Source organism: Salmo trutta, chromosome 22, assembly GCF_901001165.1.
Source record: "Salmo trutta chromosome 22, fSalTru1.1, whole genome shotgun sequence".
Classification (NCBI taxonomy): Eukaryota; Metazoa; Chordata; class Actinopteri; order Salmoniformes; family Salmonidae; genus Salmo; species Salmo trutta.
In genome coordinates this window covers 14,042,019-14,050,350 of record NC_042978.1, presented here as the reverse complement: position 1 = coordinate 14,050,350, position 8,332 = coordinate 14,042,019, and the positions used below count along the sequence as shown (strand labels likewise).

At 46.4% G+C, this 8,332-nt stretch overlaps 1 long non-coding RNA gene across 1 annotated transcript; it reads left to right on the top strand.

Moving 5' to 3' along the window:
• Positions 1-4,346: 4,346 nt before the first annotated feature.
• Positions 4,347-4,783, top strand: LOC115158994 (uncharacterized). Its single transcript, XR_003868803.1, has 2 exons — positions 4,347-4,447; positions 4,600-4,783. It is a non-coding gene; the product is annotated as an uncharacterized LOC115158994 (long non-coding RNA).
• The last annotated feature ends 3,549 nt before the right edge of the window (positions 4,784-8,332 follow it).

Sequence of the window (8,332 nt, the reverse complement as noted above, 5' to 3'; positions counted from 1 at the left end):
CACAAAGCAGATGTCCTAACTGACTTGCCAAAACTATAGTTTGTTAACAAGAAATTTGTGGAGTGGTTGAAAAATGAGTTTTAATGACTCCAACCTAAGTGTATGTAAACTTCTGACTTCAACTGTATATATTATATATATATATATATATATATAGAGAGAGAGAGAGAGAGAGAGACATTTTTTTACAGGCTAATTAGATTTGTAGAGAATGTGGAATCGTGGTGGCAGAGTTCAGCTCTGGAAAACGCACAGGCACATCTCTCAGGGAAGAGAATTACCAAAAGTGCTACTGATTCATGCAACACTGAAGCATGCATGAGAGCACCAGCTGTTCAGGACTACTGTGTGATCACGCTCTCTGTAGCCGATGTGAGTAAGACCTTTAAACATGTCAACATCCCATGCCCGCAGGACCAGACGGATTACCGGGACATGTACTCAGAGCATGTGCTGACCACCTGGCAAGTGTCTTCACTGACATTTTCAACATGTCACAGACAGAGTCTGTAATACCAACATGTTTCAAGTAGACCACCATAGTACCTGTGCCCAAGAACACCAAGGTAACCTGCCTAAATGACAACCGACCCGTAGCACTCACATCTGTAACCACGAAGTGCTTTGAAAGGCTGGTCATGGCTCACATCAACACCATCATCCAAAAAACCCTAGACCCACTCCAATTCGCATACCGCCCCAACAGATGTACAGATGACGCAATCTCTATTGCACACCACACTGCCCATTCCCACCTGGCCAAAAGGAACACCTACGTGAGAATGCTGTTCATTGACTACAGCTCAGCGTTCAACACCATAGTGCCCTCGAAGCTCATCACTAAGCTAAGGACCCTGGGACTAAACCCCTCCCTCTGCAACTGGATCCTGGACTTCCTGACGGACTGCCCCCAGGTGGTAAGGGTAGGCAACAACACATCTGCCACGCTGATCCTCAACACGGGGGCCCCTCAGGGGTGCGTGCTCAGTCCCCTCCGGTACTCCCTGTTCACCCACGACTGGCCAAACACGACTCCAACACCATCATTAAGTTTGCCGACGACACAACAGTGGTAGGCCTGATCACCGACAACGATGAGACAGCCTATAGGGAGGTCAGAGACCTGGCAGTGTGGTGCCAGGACATCAACCTCTCCCTCAATGTGATCAAGACAAAGGAGATGATCATGGACTACAGGAAAAGGAGGGCCGTGCACACCCCTATTGAGAGCTTCAAGTTCCTTGGTGTCCACATCACCAACCAACTATCATGGTCCAAATACACCAAGACAATCGTGAAGAGGACACCACAACACCTGAAAAGATTTGGCATGGGTCCTCAAATCCTCAAAAAGTTCTACAGCTGCATCATCAAGAGCCACCTGACTGGTTGCATCATCGCCTGGTATGGAAACTGTTCGGTCTCCAACCGCAAGGTGCTACAGAGGGTACATCACTGGGGCCAAGCTTCCTGCCATCCAGGGCCTTTATACCAGGCAGTGTCAGAGGAAGGCCCTAAAAATTGGCAAAGACTTCAGCCACCCTAGTTATAGACTGTTCTCTATGCTACCGCACGGCAAGCCAAAAGGCTTCTTAACAGCTTCTACCCTCAAGCTATAAGACTGCTGAAAGCTAATCAAATGGCTAACCAGACTATTTGCATTGACCCCCCCTTTTAAATATATATATTTTTAACTTTTTCTTTACTCTGCTGCTACTCGCTGTTTATTATCTACGCATAGTCACTTTACCCCAACCTACACGTACATATTACCTCAATTACCTCAACTCACCTGTACCCCTGCACATTCACTCGGTACTGGTACCCCCTGTATATAGCCTTGTTATTATTATTGTTACTTTTGTATTTTTATATTTAGTTTATTAAGTAAATATTTCTCTTATTTTTCTTAAAACTGCATTGTTGGTGAAGGGCTTGTAAGTAAGCATTTCACAGTAAGATCTACAGCTGTTGTATTCGGCGCATGTGACAAATACGATTTCATTTGATTCAAAAGATGGCCCAGAGCGTTATGTGGCCAAAAGAACAACCAAAACACATGGAGATCCACTAAGTCCACCACTTAATACACTCAATGCTTGGTAATTTAGTTACCTACCCCAAAATCCAACAATCGTGGCCAGAAAGTATACACAGAATGTTTGACATTCTTGTTGTTATCTCCCCAGGGGTATGCGGATGTCATTACCAACAGGAGAAACACTTCACAAGCCAGACAAACCCCATTCCAGGACCTGAGCCACCTATTGTTATCCTTAGAGGACTCGGTGGGTGCCAACCCAATGACATCATCAACAAAAAGCTGGGGAGGGATGACCCACCACCAGAGGGCTTTGGAGGGGGTGGGGGGAGCAGGTTCTTCCTCCACCTGCTGCAGCTACCAGCCAACCTCCAGCCCTGAGCTGGACTCAGACATTGTCAGTCGAGTCCACATCACAGAGGAGCTCACAGAGCGCGGCCCTGAGCCGACTGGCTGTCATAGAGAACCACATCCGAAATCGTCAACAGGCCAGGGACGGACCAGCGCTGTTGGCTGATAGGAGTATACCAACAGCCCCCCAGGAGAAGGAGAAGCCCCTGCCTGCCCAGTCCAGCAGTGACCTCAGCATGAAGGGGAAACGCTTCCTGAAGAAGAGAGTGCATGTATCACCTATACCTGCTGTAGCGCCTAAGGAGAAAAGCCTGGATCTTGATGCCACGCCATAGGGTAGTTCCAAACCCTGTACTCCAATAAGGGTGGCCGGTAGAGGTGTGACTCTGGACAGTGATGAGGAGGATATGCGGAAGCTCCTGGGGGCTCTTTTGAGTCGTAGCCTGCACAAAGAAGCAAGAGAATCCTCACAGATGACAACTAGAAAGGTAGCTCACACTAATAGCAATTTAGTACCAGCAATGTGTAATCTAACCTCCCATCTGTCCTTTTTCTTATATTCCACAGTTGTTGATCAAAAGCAGCCAGGTTTCCCCCTCACCTCCACTGGCAGACCGATCATCTTCAGTCAGAGCCCAGTCCCGCTCTCCACCCTCTCCTCCGTGCAGCGGATCACCCAGTCGCTTCTCCAGCCGAGCCCTGGACCAGCGCAGTCCTCTCTCCATCTGCAGTGCCTCAGTAGTCCTCTCTCCATCGCCCTATCCCCCCCCTACGCCCCCTCCCCAGGCAGTCAGGGCTCCACACGGGCCAGGCACCTCAAACCCTCCCGGTCCTCAGTGTCAGCCCTCAGTGAGGTGTGCTCCCTGGTGGAGCTCTTCTCTGAGGCCCTGGACGCTCTGGCGGAGCTCTTCTCTGAGGACCTGCCCTCCAATGATGCCGTCAGTGAGAGAAGTGGAGTCTCTGATGGTAAGCCAGGTCATTTGTCGAATGTCTGTAGAGTTGTAGTGAAAAGCAATATGAAATGAGAAACTTTCTTCAAGAATATGTTTTGAGTGCTAGTTAACCAGAGATAGTGTTTTTGATATAATTTACTGAGTCCAGTTGATTCATGAAGTCATGTTTTCTCTGCAGAATTCAACATTAATATTTTGTCACTGGACGACCTCGCACCGGTCACGCTTGGAATGTCGGAGAAAACAAACAACAACAGAAAAGGTGGGTGATAATGACAGCCAGTGGTACTGGAGGTGTGAGGAGAGGATCCCATCAGTAGAGCCCAGGGAGGACTACAAGAGTGACATTGAGAGTGAGATCAAGACTGAAACAGACAGGAGTAGTGTCAGCGAGATCTCCGAGCACCTGGGAGACAGAGATGGGGACAAAGACGCGTTGGAGGTCAGCAAGGTCATGGACTACAGCGTCTCAGACACATCTTGTAGCGACAAGTAGTCCAGTGTCTCGGAGAAGGACAGTCAGTCCCACATCACCCACACAGACTACAGTAGAATCGCTGATTCATTCAGTGGCAGCAGGGCTTTCTATTCCAGATCATCTCGCTCCCACTCTGAGGCTAAAACGATCATGCCGTCTCAAGTTTTGAAGAGACGCTCGCCCAGGTGTGTGAGAGAGGCCCCGGTGCAGACCCAACCAGACGGACTGGCCTTCACCTGGTCAGCGGTGCAGACCCAACCAGACGGACTGGCCTTCACCTGGTCAGCGGTGCAGACCCAACCAGACGGACTGGCCTTCACCTGGTCAGCGGTGCAGACCCAACCAGACGGACTGGCCTTCACCTGGTCAGCGGTGCAGACCCAACCAGACGGACTGGCCTTCACCTGGTCAGCGGTGCAGACCCAACCAGACGGACTGGCCTTCACCTGGTCAGCGGTGCAGACCCAACCAGACGGACTGGCCTTCACCTGGTCAGCGGTGCAGAACCAACCAGACGGACTGGCCTTCACCTGGTCAGCGGTGCAGACCCAACCAGACGGACTGGCCTTCACCTGGTCAGCGGTGCAGACCCAACCAGACGGACTGGCCTTCACCTGGTCAGCGGTGCAGACCCAACCAGACGGACTGGCCTTCACATGGTCAGCGGTTTGTACACTAACTAAATACAGTAACATTTGCAACAATGAAAGACATTTGCATTTTAGTCAGTGTAATGCAAACATGTCTACCCGTCTGTCATTCCCCTGTCTGTGTAGGTATGGCAGCCCTAGGGCCGGCGGTTGGGATGGCCTATATGGATCAAACCCGTGGCGAGTCACCGTCAGTGCAGAGGCCGTGGAGGGTGTGTCTTTACAGCCACGGTTCAGATGAGAGGCAGAATTCTCGGTCATAAAAAAAACAATAAAAGCATATAATAAAATTCCTCAGTTGAGCCTCAAACTTCTAAAGTCGTTTTTGGATTTTCTGCTACAACACAACTCATGCTACAGTAGTTGATGCACTGTTCACCCAGTTATTTATATATACACTCGATGATTGACAGGTGGCGATGTTTTGAAGCCACTGTGCCCATACCATCTTTGCACTCCCCCACCATTGTAATTTGTTTTTAAGGGCGCTATAGAAATGCATCTATTAATATCTACATTTGTTTTTGCCACATTTATTCCATTAAAGACACCTTAATGCATACTTTTAAATTATATTATGTGAGCTAAACATACAAATAAAATAAAAAAATATATAAACCATTTTCTGTAAATGCATGTAATTTTGTCCTTGAAACATTTAATTGAAATACTATAGAATTCCATTAATTCCTATGGAGGACTCCTGGGGAGTCATTGGCTTCAAAGCCTCTCATTGGCCAATACACAGCATCAGCAATCCAGGGTTTCTATACATTGAACAAAAACATAAATCCAACATGTAAACTGTTGGTCTCATGGTACATGAGCCAAAAAAAAACAATCCCAGAAATGTTCCATAGGCACAAAAAGCTTATTCCTCTCAAATTTTGGGCATAAATTTGTTTATGTCCCTGTTAGTGAGCGTTTCTCATTCACCAAGATAATCCATCCACCTGACAAGTGTGGCATATCAAGAAGCTGATTAAACAACATGATCATTATGCAGGTGCACCTTGTGCTGGGGGACAATTAAAAGGCCACAATAAAATGAGTAGTTTTGTCACACAACACAATGCCACAGATGTGTCAAGTTTTGAGGGAGCGTGCATTTGGTATGTTGACTGCAGGAATGTCCACCAGAGCTGTTGTCAGAGAATTGAATGTTAATTTCTCTACCATAATGACGTGTAACCATGTCGTTTTAGAGAATTTGGCAGTACGTTCAACTGGCCTCACAACTGCAGACCACGTGTAACCACACCAGCCCAGGACCTCCACATCCAGCTGATTCACCTGCGGGATCATCTAAGGGTGGTGGGGGCTGAGGAGTATTTCTGTCTTTAGTAAAGCCCTTTTGTGGGGAAAAACTCATCCTGATTGGCTGGGCCCGGCTCCCCAGTGGGTTGGTCTATGCCCTCCCAGACCCACCTATGGCTGTACCCCTGCCCAGTCATGTGAAATCCATAGATTAGGGCCTAATTAATGTATTTCAATTGACTGATTTCCTTATATGATCTGTAACTCGGTAAAATCTTTGAAATTGTTGCACGCTGCATTTATATTTGTGTTCAGTATACATCATCGGTTTTGGTGACCTCATTGTCACCATTGTTTAACACAATGCCTGAAGCATAATCTCTTATCTAAATAGGAAAGGCTCAGCTCTTCGTCCTACTGACCACACCTCTATTGTCTCTCTCATCCCCGGCCCTCAGTGCATACAGCCCTGCTGTGTTTGCACTCAACATGCTGGGGCAGCAGCTGGCTCTCACGAGACACATTGTCCAGACCAGCCGCCACCTCCACTCCTACAGTCCCTGCAGACTATACCTACACCACCCTGGAGGACACCAAGGAGGTAGGCTACTCTAATGCCCAATCATAAATGAATCGCCACACACTCGTGTAGTACTGAAGGTATAATTGATAGTCAAACGCCCCTCCTTGTCACTCTTATCTAAGGGACTGTCAACCATATTTGCTGTGGACCCAATTGTGTTCACACTTCTAACTGTGCATTTGTAGTCATCGTGATCCAAGACAAAAACTGACATTTTCAGAGTTTTTCCACTTTTCCTGAATTGACTAGATTTGTAGTGGGATTGATTTCTTGTAGTTCATTGGCTGTCACAAGCCTCCCAAGCTGACCACGGAGGAGGCCTTGGAGGAGATTATTCAGGAAATGATGGAGCTCCACAACATCTGACACTGAGAATGTATGGATACTTTACCATTGTGCTATTAAAAAACGTTTCATGTGTTGGGGCTTGTGAATTTACCTAGATCAAAAAAGGCCAGACAATCTATTCAAATATGCCATACTTTCTATAGAAATATCAGTGGCGACCCCCCCTGTTTTGAGCCCCCCTATTTTGCATGTTATTTTGGCATTAATACAGTGTCTCACATCAGTTTGCAAACAATGTAAAAAAAATATATCATTGAGTTAATAAAGACGCATACAAACATGGTCTCTTGTTGTCTTGAGTAAGGCAGCTCCAAAATGCAGTTGTTTCAGCCTAGCTCAGTGCTTTCTGTGGTGGTGGGGCAAGCCTGCAGAAAATACGGAGCGTTGCGATGATTGGCTCAGTGTTCTGACACGCATAGGGACACTATGTCACCACCAAGTCTAAGGCTAGACCCCCAAAAAATCTAGCCCTTTGGGTGCTGCCATAGTTACATTAGAAGAGCCCATCCACAAAGGCTCAAGGTCATTGGCCACAGATAAAATGACATATCACGTTATATGTACAGTAGCTTTTATTGGACTGATCATGTCAACAAACTTTCATAATCTTAGCCAGCAGTCATCATCATGAATCAAGTCAACAATCTACTGGCAAATCCTTTTTAATCCTTGTCATATGAAGATAAATAATGAAGAGAAATTATAGATAAAACGTATCGGTGCTCATCGGTAACTGGACATAAACATTACACAACAAGTTGGAAATCGCAAATTCAACAATGACTGGTTTGGAAGGAATCAGTGACAGAGAGGTCCCAAATCTGTGATTAAGGGGCTCTTTTCCAAGTTTAAAATTCTAAACATTCAACATTGGCCATGCTGTCAACGAAGCATGATTTGTGCCGTGCCCAAAACAGCTGTTACCTCGGAACTGCGACTTCAGTGAGTTCAAGACAGCTGGGAAGTCAGGAATAAACGAGCTCCGACTGGGAAAATACGTTTTGAACGATCATCCAACTCGGAATTGTAAATCTGGCCTCTTTCTAGAGCTACGACCTGAAGATCAATGACGTCATGATTCGACCTTGTGTCCCCCCCCCAGAGAATGCCAGACTTTGATGACAACATTCACCCATGAAAGACCGCCACGCCACCTTCCTGTTCAAGTGAGCACAGCACAAGGTGAGTCCAAAAATGTATTGTATGCTGCTGCATAAATTATGTAATAACCATGGGAGATATGTATACGGTAGCTAAGAAAGTAATACTAAGTATATGTTGTGTAGTAAGATGTTAGTAGCCCATGTGCCTCACCCTAATAATTTGGTCTATTTCACCTACTGTTCTGACTTGGTGGTGCACATGTAGCCTTAGAGTAGTTTTAAAGAAATGTAATTGTAAGAGCTTTCATTGTCTGCTTATAAGCCCCCTTTATTCATCCTACGGTTATGACTTGGTGTACATCGAGAACACTAACGGCCCATGTTCTGAATTCTGTTGCTGGACATGTCAAAAGTGCTAAACAAAAAGTTATATTGACTACGTCTGTCCTAGCTCGCTCATTAATGTCAATCGAAATTACGGATGACCTCTTATCATCCCCTTATGCCAGTTTGTACATCTCAATTGTCATTAGAAACCACATTTGTTTAAGCAAGTCAGCCATATCAG